This window comes from Gekko japonicus, unplaced genomic scaffold, assembly GCF_001447785.1.
Source record: "Gekko japonicus isolate JY-2015 unplaced genomic scaffold, Gekko_japonicus_V1.1 scaffold3542, whole genome shotgun sequence".
NCBI classification, from domain to species: domain Eukaryota; kingdom Metazoa; phylum Chordata; class Lepidosauria; order Squamata; family Gekkonidae; genus Gekko; species Gekko japonicus.
Genome location: NW_015176555.1, coordinates 111107 through 119510, shown reverse-complemented (window position 1 = coordinate 119510; position 8404 = coordinate 111107). Strand labels below are relative to the sequence as shown.

At 52.2% G+C, this 8404-nt stretch overlaps 1 long non-coding RNA gene across 1 annotated transcript; it reads right to left on the bottom strand.

The window, feature by feature from the left end:
• Positions 1–1680: 1680 nt before the first annotated feature.
• LOC107124091 lies at positions 1681–7095 on the bottom strand. Its single transcript, XR_001482973.1, has 3 exons — positions 7014–7095; positions 2984–3115; positions 1681–1897 (listed from the first exon to the last, which is right to left on the bottom strand). It is a non-coding gene; the product is annotated as an uncharacterized LOC107124091 (long non-coding RNA).
• Positions 7096–8404: the final 1309 nt, after the last annotated feature.

The window sequence follows — 8404 nt, the reverse complement described above, 5'->3', positions numbered from 1 at the left end:
GCTAAGCAGGGTCGGCCCCGGTTAGAACTTGGATGGGCGACCGCTAAGCAGGGTCGGCCCCGGTTAGAACTTGGATGGGAGACCACCAAGGAAGTCCAGGGTTGCTATGCAGAGGCAGGCAAGGGCCAACCCACCTCTGTATGTGTCTAGTGTTGAAAATCATGTGGGCTCCCCATAGGTCGGCTGCCACTTGACGGCACCTCCTACCACCAGGTTACCACTAATTACTCCATGCCTACTCCTTTGCATTGTACTTTTCTCCAGCTGCCTTGGTGGCCCTTGCAAGCAATGCCCCCTCTAAACTGTGGAGTTTTGTAGGTGTCAGAGTGGCTGAGCAGTGGGACAGACTGCCTCAGCGGAACCTGGATGACCATCTTTTGGGTGTGTTGCAGGCAGGGGCCATTTTCTAGAAAAAGAGGCGCAGGAGCTCATTGGCATAACTCTTTTGCATATGCCACCCCCCGACAAAGGGCAGGCATGTTTAAAATGAGTTAAGGCATATGCAAATGAGTTTAAATCCCCCCCTTCCCTGAGTCTCTCCGAAAAAATGGAGAGGCTCAAGGGAAAGGGGGCCATGTCTGCCCGCCTCCCCTCCCCCTCTCCAGCCAACCCGCCATGGCAGGCTGGCTGGAGCAGGGAAGGGCAGGGAGGCAGACATGCCTGGCTTCCCTGCCCAATCTTCTCCAGGGCAGGGAAACCAGGGCTTTAAATCTCCTCCCGTGCCTGAGGCCGGGCGGTCCAGAGAAGAAGAAGAAGAAGAAGAAGAAGAAGAAGAAGAAGAAGAAGAAGAAGAAGAAGAGATAAGATTTATACCCCGCCCTTCACTTGGGAGTCTCAGAGTGGCTTACAAACTCCTCTCCCTTCCCCTCCGCACAACAGACACCCTGTGAGATGGGTGGGGCTGAGAGAAGGGTGGGGCTGAGATGGGTGGGGCCTGGGCTCCTTCCTGCCAGAGCACCGTTCCAGGGCGCTCCGGCAGGAAATGACCCCTGGTTGCAGGGCTGTCTTTCAGCTCTCCTCCTGCACAGTGCAGGGGGTTGGACTAGATGACCTGCAAGGTCCCTTCCAACTCTTAATATTTGATGACTCTATGACTCTATTGTCCAGTTTGTGCTCTCTTGGACTTGAAATGATCTAGAATCCTAGAATCACAGAGATGAAGGGGGCCATAGAGGCCATCTAGTCCCACCACCTGCCCAATGTGGGGTCAACCTAGAGCATCCCTGACAAGGGTTTGTCCAGCTGCTGCTTCAAGACTGCCAGGGAGGGGGGAGCTCACCACCTCCCCAGGCAGCTGATTCCACCATTGCACAATTCTTACTGCCAAAATGTTTTCCCTAAGAGCCAGCTGATATCTTCCCACCCTCAGTTTATACCCGTTATTGCAAGTCCTCTCCTTTGCTGCCAAGAGGAACAGCTCCCTGCCCTCCTTGAAGTGACAGCCCTTCCGATACTTTATGAGAGCAACCCTGTCCCCCCTCAACCTCCTCTTCTCCAGACTGAACATCCCCAAGGAATCCCTCAGCCTTTCCTCCTAGGGCTTCTTGGTCTCCAGGCCCCTGATCATCCTCGTCACTCTCCTCTGCGCCTGCTCCGTTCTGTCCACATCCTTTTTGAAGGGAGGCCTCCAGAACTGCACACAAGACTCAATAATCTCAACACGTTTTGGAACTTGCAAGGGTGTCTTTAATCACGGTTCCCCTCCAGCATGACCCTTCAGGGTGAAGAGAGAATTAGGCTATCTTGGTGTGCCTTGGGTGGAAAGATGACAGAGAGGAGAGGGGACTCCGGGACAGTGGAGGAGGATCAGGGCCCGAGTTGGTACATCGACTCTTGACAGGAGCAGTTCTTCCGCACAGACGGCTGTCAGTGATTCCGGGCTTCAGACCAGGTTATTCTACCGAAAAGAAATGAGAGTTAGAGATCCAGGACCGTCCACATGCCTGGCAGTGAAACCGACTTATCTAGATACAATGGGACCTTCCGGGCTTCCCTTTCCCCCCCCCTCTCTCCTCCCACCAACCTCTTGTCTGACCGTCAGAACACTCTCCATATCCATTCTTACCACCCTCCACTGAGAAAATTGCCCATGTTGAACAAAACAGGTCCCAAGACAGATCTTTGAGGCATTCCACTTGTCACTCCTTTCCAAGAGGATGAGGAACCATTCACAGGCACTTTTTGGGTGTGAAATGTCAACCAGTTACAGATCCACCTAACAGTCATAGGATCCAAGCCACATTTCACCCATTTTGCCAACAATATTATGTCAAACCTTATCAATAGCTTTACTGAAATCAAGATAAACTACGTTTACAGTATTCCCCTGATCCAGCAAGGTAGTAACTTTTTTTTTTAAGAGTGAGATAGACATAAGGTTAGTCTGACATGACTTGTTCTTGAGAAAGCCATGCTGGCTCTTAGTAATCAGAGCTGTCCTTTCCAAATGCTTAAGGACTGTCTGTTCAATTATTTGTTCTAAAACTTTCCAATGTATAAACGTCAAGGTGATGGGTTGATACTTACCCGGATCCTCCTTTCCCCCCTTCTTGAAGATGGGGACAACATTTGCCCACCTCCAATCTTCTGGCACCTCACCTGTTCTCCAAGAATTTGGAGAACTTAGGAATGGCACTTAGGTATGGCCCAGACTAGGTATGGACTAGGTACGGCCCAGGCTAGCCCAATCTCATTGGATCCTGGAAGCCACACAGGGTTGGCCAAGGTGGGTATTTGGAGGTGAGGCCACCAAAGAAGTCCCGGGGTTGCTGCGGAGAGGCAGACCACGGCCGACTCCCACCCAGGTCCCCAGCACAGAGGCTGCAGACTGGTGAGGGATGAGAGAACATTCTATCACTGAGCCAAGTCCCCTCAGTGTACAGCTGTGCTGCGGAGCTCCCATGAGTTGAGTTCCCTCCTTGTACCCTGGTGGCCACCGTATCAGAGGCCAGGCCATGGCATCTGTGCCGTGGACTTCCCTTACCTCTAATGGCCTTCATGCAGCTGCGGCCACAGCCATTGAAGCAGCATTTCTGTCCTGCATCACAGCCGCTGTCGCTCCTGCACAAGTTCGCACAGACCCCAATACCAGGCCTGGGGCATCTTCCAGGGCGCACTGGAAGGAAACAGAAGGGCTGAGAGGCAAGGGGAGGGAGGAGCATTCCGGGCAGCGGGCACAAGAGTGCCTGTGGGTAAGGTTGCCAATCTCCAGGTGAGACCTGGAGATCTCCCAGAATCTCAACAGCTCTCTAGACTACAGAGCTCAGGCCAGACCAGTTCTCCTGGAGGAAATGGCTGCCTTGGAGGGTGGATTCAGTGGCCTTACACCCCGCTCCGGACCCTCCTGTCCTCTCCTCTCCTCTCCCCGAGCCCCACCCTTCCCAAGCGCTTAGTTATGGCCCAGACTAGGCCAATCTCATGGGATCCTGGAAGCCACACAGGGTTGGCCCAGGTTGGTATTTGGAGGGGAGACCACCCACGATGTCCCAGGTTGCTGTGGAGAGGCAGGCCATGGCCGACTCCCAAAAGGCCCCCTACCTTGGAGGCTGCAGACTGGTGAGGGATGAGAGGACGTCTTGGGCAAGGGAGATTAGAGGGAAGGAGGGGAGGCAAGGTCGCCGATGTGGGGCAGAGGACTGCGTTACTGCAGCTGGCCCCCCTCCCCTAACTGCCCCAGCCCTCCTTCAGGTTCAGTGGCGGGGCCCTGGTGCTGTGGGAGATCCCCTCCTTTGGGTGCAGGAGGTCCCAGGCATGTTCCCCCAGCGCCCCCACCTGAAAGGGACATTGTTTCAGGGGGGGTCTCAGGTGAAGCCCTTGCTTGGTGCCGGGGACAGGCCGGGAGTCAACCTGGAGCAACAGCCCCCCAGTCCTCCTTTCCGGCAACATTCAGGCTGTGTGTGCGCACTCTGGAGACCCCGGCCGGCTTCTGCACCTCTGTCTGCCCCTCCTCTCTCACCCCATCCCTGCCTTCCAAATCCTGCTCATGCTCGGAAGCACAAAAAGAACACTGCAGGACACGAACACACGAAGCTGCCTTAGACCGGATCAGAACCACTGGTCCAGCCAAGACAGTTTGGCCCACTTAAACGGGATGCAGGTCGATTGAACCTGGGACCTTCTGCATGCCAAGCAGAGGCTCTTCCACTGAGATCCTGGAAGGGTTTTTTGCCATCTTCTGGGCTGGAGAACAGTTGCTTCCTGACCCTGAAGTAGCAGTTGGCATTCCCCTGGCCGTGTAAGAAAGGGCCACAAGAACTAAGCCCTGGGGCAGACCTTCCTGCCCTCCCTGCCCTCCCTCTCATGATCTGCCCAAGTTCACAGAATCAGCATTGCTGTTGGATGGCCATCTAGCTCAAAGCTTCCTCCAAAGTGAAAAGCACAAAGCAGCCATTTTCCCCAGGAAAGTGCTTTTCACTTTGGAGGACGCTTTGAGCTCACTAAGAGAGACTTTTTGCAGCATTCATTGAAACCAGTGAGGCACATGGCAACTGAAGGAAGAGCCTGCTAGCTGGTCCTTCCTTTGCTTCCTCTTCCAATCAATGGGATTTTTGGTAGGGGAATGTGGAAGTGTGAAAAGAAACTCAACCCTGGAGGTTAACTGCTTTCTTAGTGCTCAGAGTGAACGTCTAGCGGAGCTTTTGGTGTGTTTTTATATCCACAAATTCCTTCCCAATCCATTGCTTCCTGTATCATTGTTTCCTTCATTTATTTTCAGCCCGCCTTTCACCCCAATGAAGACCCTTACATCATTCTCCTGTCCTCCAGTTTATCCTCACGTCAACCCTATAAGGTAGGCTGAGAGTGTGTGACTCCCCCAAGGCCACCCAGTGAGCATCTAGAGCGGAGTGGGGATTCGAACCTGGATTTCCCAGATCCTAGTCCGACACTGTAACCAGTGCCCCACTCTGGGTCTATATTACCTGTTCCTCCCTATACAATACCCATTCTTCTTCGGCATGTGAGTAATCTATTTTAGGATGGGTTTTTCCTTGTGTTAGTGTGTTCCTAGGACCCGCACACTTTGCCTCAGTTCCTAGTTCCACACAACCATCTTAAAGCATTCACCAAACCATAAGTCATGTCCCGACCTCATTTTTCTAACTTTTAAGATGTTCCTTAGGAGTCTGTTCAGTGTAGTGTTGATGGGACCCAGTGTGATGTAGCGGTTGTGGTGTCAGACTCGGGTCTAGGAGAACCAGGCCCAAATCCTCACTCTGCCGGGAAGCTTGCTGGACGGGGATGGGCACAAACCAGCTCACAAATGAAAGTTTATAACTAATTTTGGCTGATTTGTGAATTGATGTTCATGAACTGAAGATCCGCCACAAACTTGCATGAATTTTAAGGCAGTTCGTGGTGATCCAAGCCAGTTGGTGTAGTGGTTAGGAGTGCAGATTCTAATGAGGGAGAACTGGGTTTGATTCCCCACTCCTCCACATGTAGTTTCTGGTGTGACCTTGGGTCACTTATAAGTTCTTTCAGAGCTGTTCTCTCACAAGCAGTTCTTGAAAGAGCTCTCTCAGCCCCACCTACCGAACAGGGTGTCCGTTGTAGGGAACGGGAAAGGAAAGGAGATTGTAAGCCACTCTGAGACTTTTTTGGGTAGTGAAGGGCAGGTATAAATCCAGTCTCCTCCTCCTCCTCCACAAAAACAGTTGAGTGGTGGGGAGCAGAAAGCAGGAGTTTTAATGGCTCCCTGTCAAAAACCTACTGAGAGAGTCAGTTTGGTGTCGTGGTTAAGTGCACGGACTCTAATCTGGGAGAACTGGGTTTGATTCCCCACTCCTCCACTTGCACCTGGCTGGATGACCTTGGGCAAGCCATAATTCTGATAAGAGCTGTTCTTGAAAAAGAGCCGTTTCTGTCAGAGCTCTCTCAGCCCCACCGACCTCACAGAGTGTCTGTTGTTGGGAGGGGAAGGGAGAGGAGTTTGTAAGCCGCTCTGAGACTCCTCTGGGTAGTGAAGGGCGGGGTATAAATCCAATCTCTTCTTTTTCTTCTATTGGTTCATGGTTCGGTTTGTGGTTCACTAACAAACCGAACAGCAAAAATACGGTTCATGCCCATCCCTATGGCTGGATAAATTAGGGCTAGTCGCTGTCTCTCATAGTAACTCACAGGGTTGTTGCGAGGATAAGATGGAGGCGAAATACTGTTAGTGTGTTTGCAGGATCCACATACTTTGTCTCAGTTCCTAGTTCCACACAACTAAGGTTCTTGTACTCCCTAAGGTTCTTGTATTCAAGAAATACATAAAATTCCACGTAGTGGTACTGTAAGTGTTTTCATTTTGAGTGGGCGTGTAAGAGAGGGACTGTGTTCCACCCACTGGGCTGGGAGTTCTAATAGTAAGCCAAAGCTCAGGCACCTATTCCTATCACAAGAACCCTGTTGGATCAGGCCTGTGCTCAGGACGCTTCGGAGGCACGTCTTTACACAGCCCAAGAGCTCCAGCCACGCTTGGTCAGAAGAAAATATCAGTGTCAGCCAGAAGCCTGCAATGTGGGAGGCAATATGTCTAATATTGTTTAATATTCACAGGAACATTCTACTCTGGTCCCGTCTGAACTCTACCTCTGGGGTACTGTGTGCGTGTGTGTGTGGGAGGGAAGGTTGTCATCTCAAGACACACAACGCAACTACACAAGGAGAAGGAGAAGAAGAGATTGGATTCATACCCCGCCCTTCACTACCCAGGGGAGTCTCAGAGTGGCTTACAAACTCCTTTCCCTTCCCCTTCCCCACAACAGACACCTTGCGAGGTAGGTGGGGCTGCGAGAGCTCTGACAGAAACGGCTCTTTTTCAAGGACAGCTCTTGTCAGAGCTACGGCTTTCCCAAGGTCATCCAGCCAGGTGCAAGTGGAGGAGTGGGGAATCGAACCCGGTTCTCCCAGATTAGAGTCCTCTGCGCACTTAACCACGACACTAAACTGGCATCCCTGATTACTAAGCCTGGCCCTACCTGGCCTGGAAGAAAGGTGCTTTTAGGCAGCGTCAGAAAGGGTTCGCTTACCACGAGCAGAGGCAGGAGGCACCTGGGCACAGAGAATGAAGACGAGCCCAACGAAAAGGAAGAGGAGGCAGCGAGTCTTCATGGTGAGGCACTGGCGGCTGCCCGGACTCTCCCTGAACGCTTTATATCCCAAGCCCAGAAAGAGGCTGGCCACAACGCAGCCCCACGCAGGCCAAGCAGTGAAGCAACAGGAAACACAGCCAAAGAGCTACTCTTGTGTAACACTCCTCGGGAAGATATGCAGCTGAGCAGGTCATTGGGGGGGGGGGTGTCTTCTTCCACAGCGTGCGTTCCATTTCCAGCCAGCGGACTGGATCCGGTGCACATTTCCATGGGTGCAAGCACACCGAGCCCCAAAAGACCCCCCCCAAAATCCTGGTCCTGGCAGTCTCGTCTCCCCAAAGAGCAGGACTTCAGGGGGGCCTCTCAGGCACCTGTGGGAAGAGGGAGCTGCCGAAGTCACACTCCATTGGGCACAACTGTGTGCATTGAGCTCCAGGTGTCCTTTGCATTTTCAGCCAAACAAACAAGAAATAGGAAGCATGACATCCGTGGTGGTGAGTCCACACACAAGCAGCTAAAGGAGGTTTCCAAATATCTAAAACTATGTCCATACACAACTGTCATACGTTCAGCTTATTGGCTCTCATCCATCTCACAATCTGCTCCAGGCATCTGTTCAGGACTTCCACAGCCCCCCCCTGCCTCAATGGTAAAGGGAAACAGGCGTGGGAATAGAGGTCGCCTATATATTGGTGATAAGGTAAAGGTAAAGGTTTTTCTTGCTCGAAAGCTGGTGAAATCTGACTGGTCAAAGAAGAAGGGGACGGCAAAGGATGAGATGGTTAGACAGTGTCATCAATGCAACGAAGATGAAATTAAGCAAGCTTCAGAGGACAGCGGAAGACAGGAGGGCCTGGCGTGATCTGGTCCATGGGGTCGCGAAGAGTCGGTCTCGACTGTGCGACTGAACAACAACAAAAATATATTGGTGATAAGGTAAAGGTAAAGGTTTCCCTTGCTCGAAAGCTGGTCAAATACGACTCTAGGGGTGGTGCTCATCCTTCCAAGCCAAAGAGCCAGCGCTGTCCGAAGACGTTTCCGTGGCCATGTGGCTGGCATGACTAAACACCGAGGTGCATGGAACTCTGTTTCCTTCCCACCGAAGTGGTACCTATTTACCTTCTTGCAATTTCTCGCTTTCGAACTGCTAGGTTGGCAGGAGCTGGGGCCAGAGCCGGGAGCTCACTCCATCACATGGCACTCGGGTCTCGAACTGCAAAACTACCGATCTTCTGATCTGCTATTCAGCATCTTAACCTCTGAGCCACCGTGCCCCCTACACACATGTTGGTGATACCTTCCTCCAAATCCCCCGATGATCTCTCCCA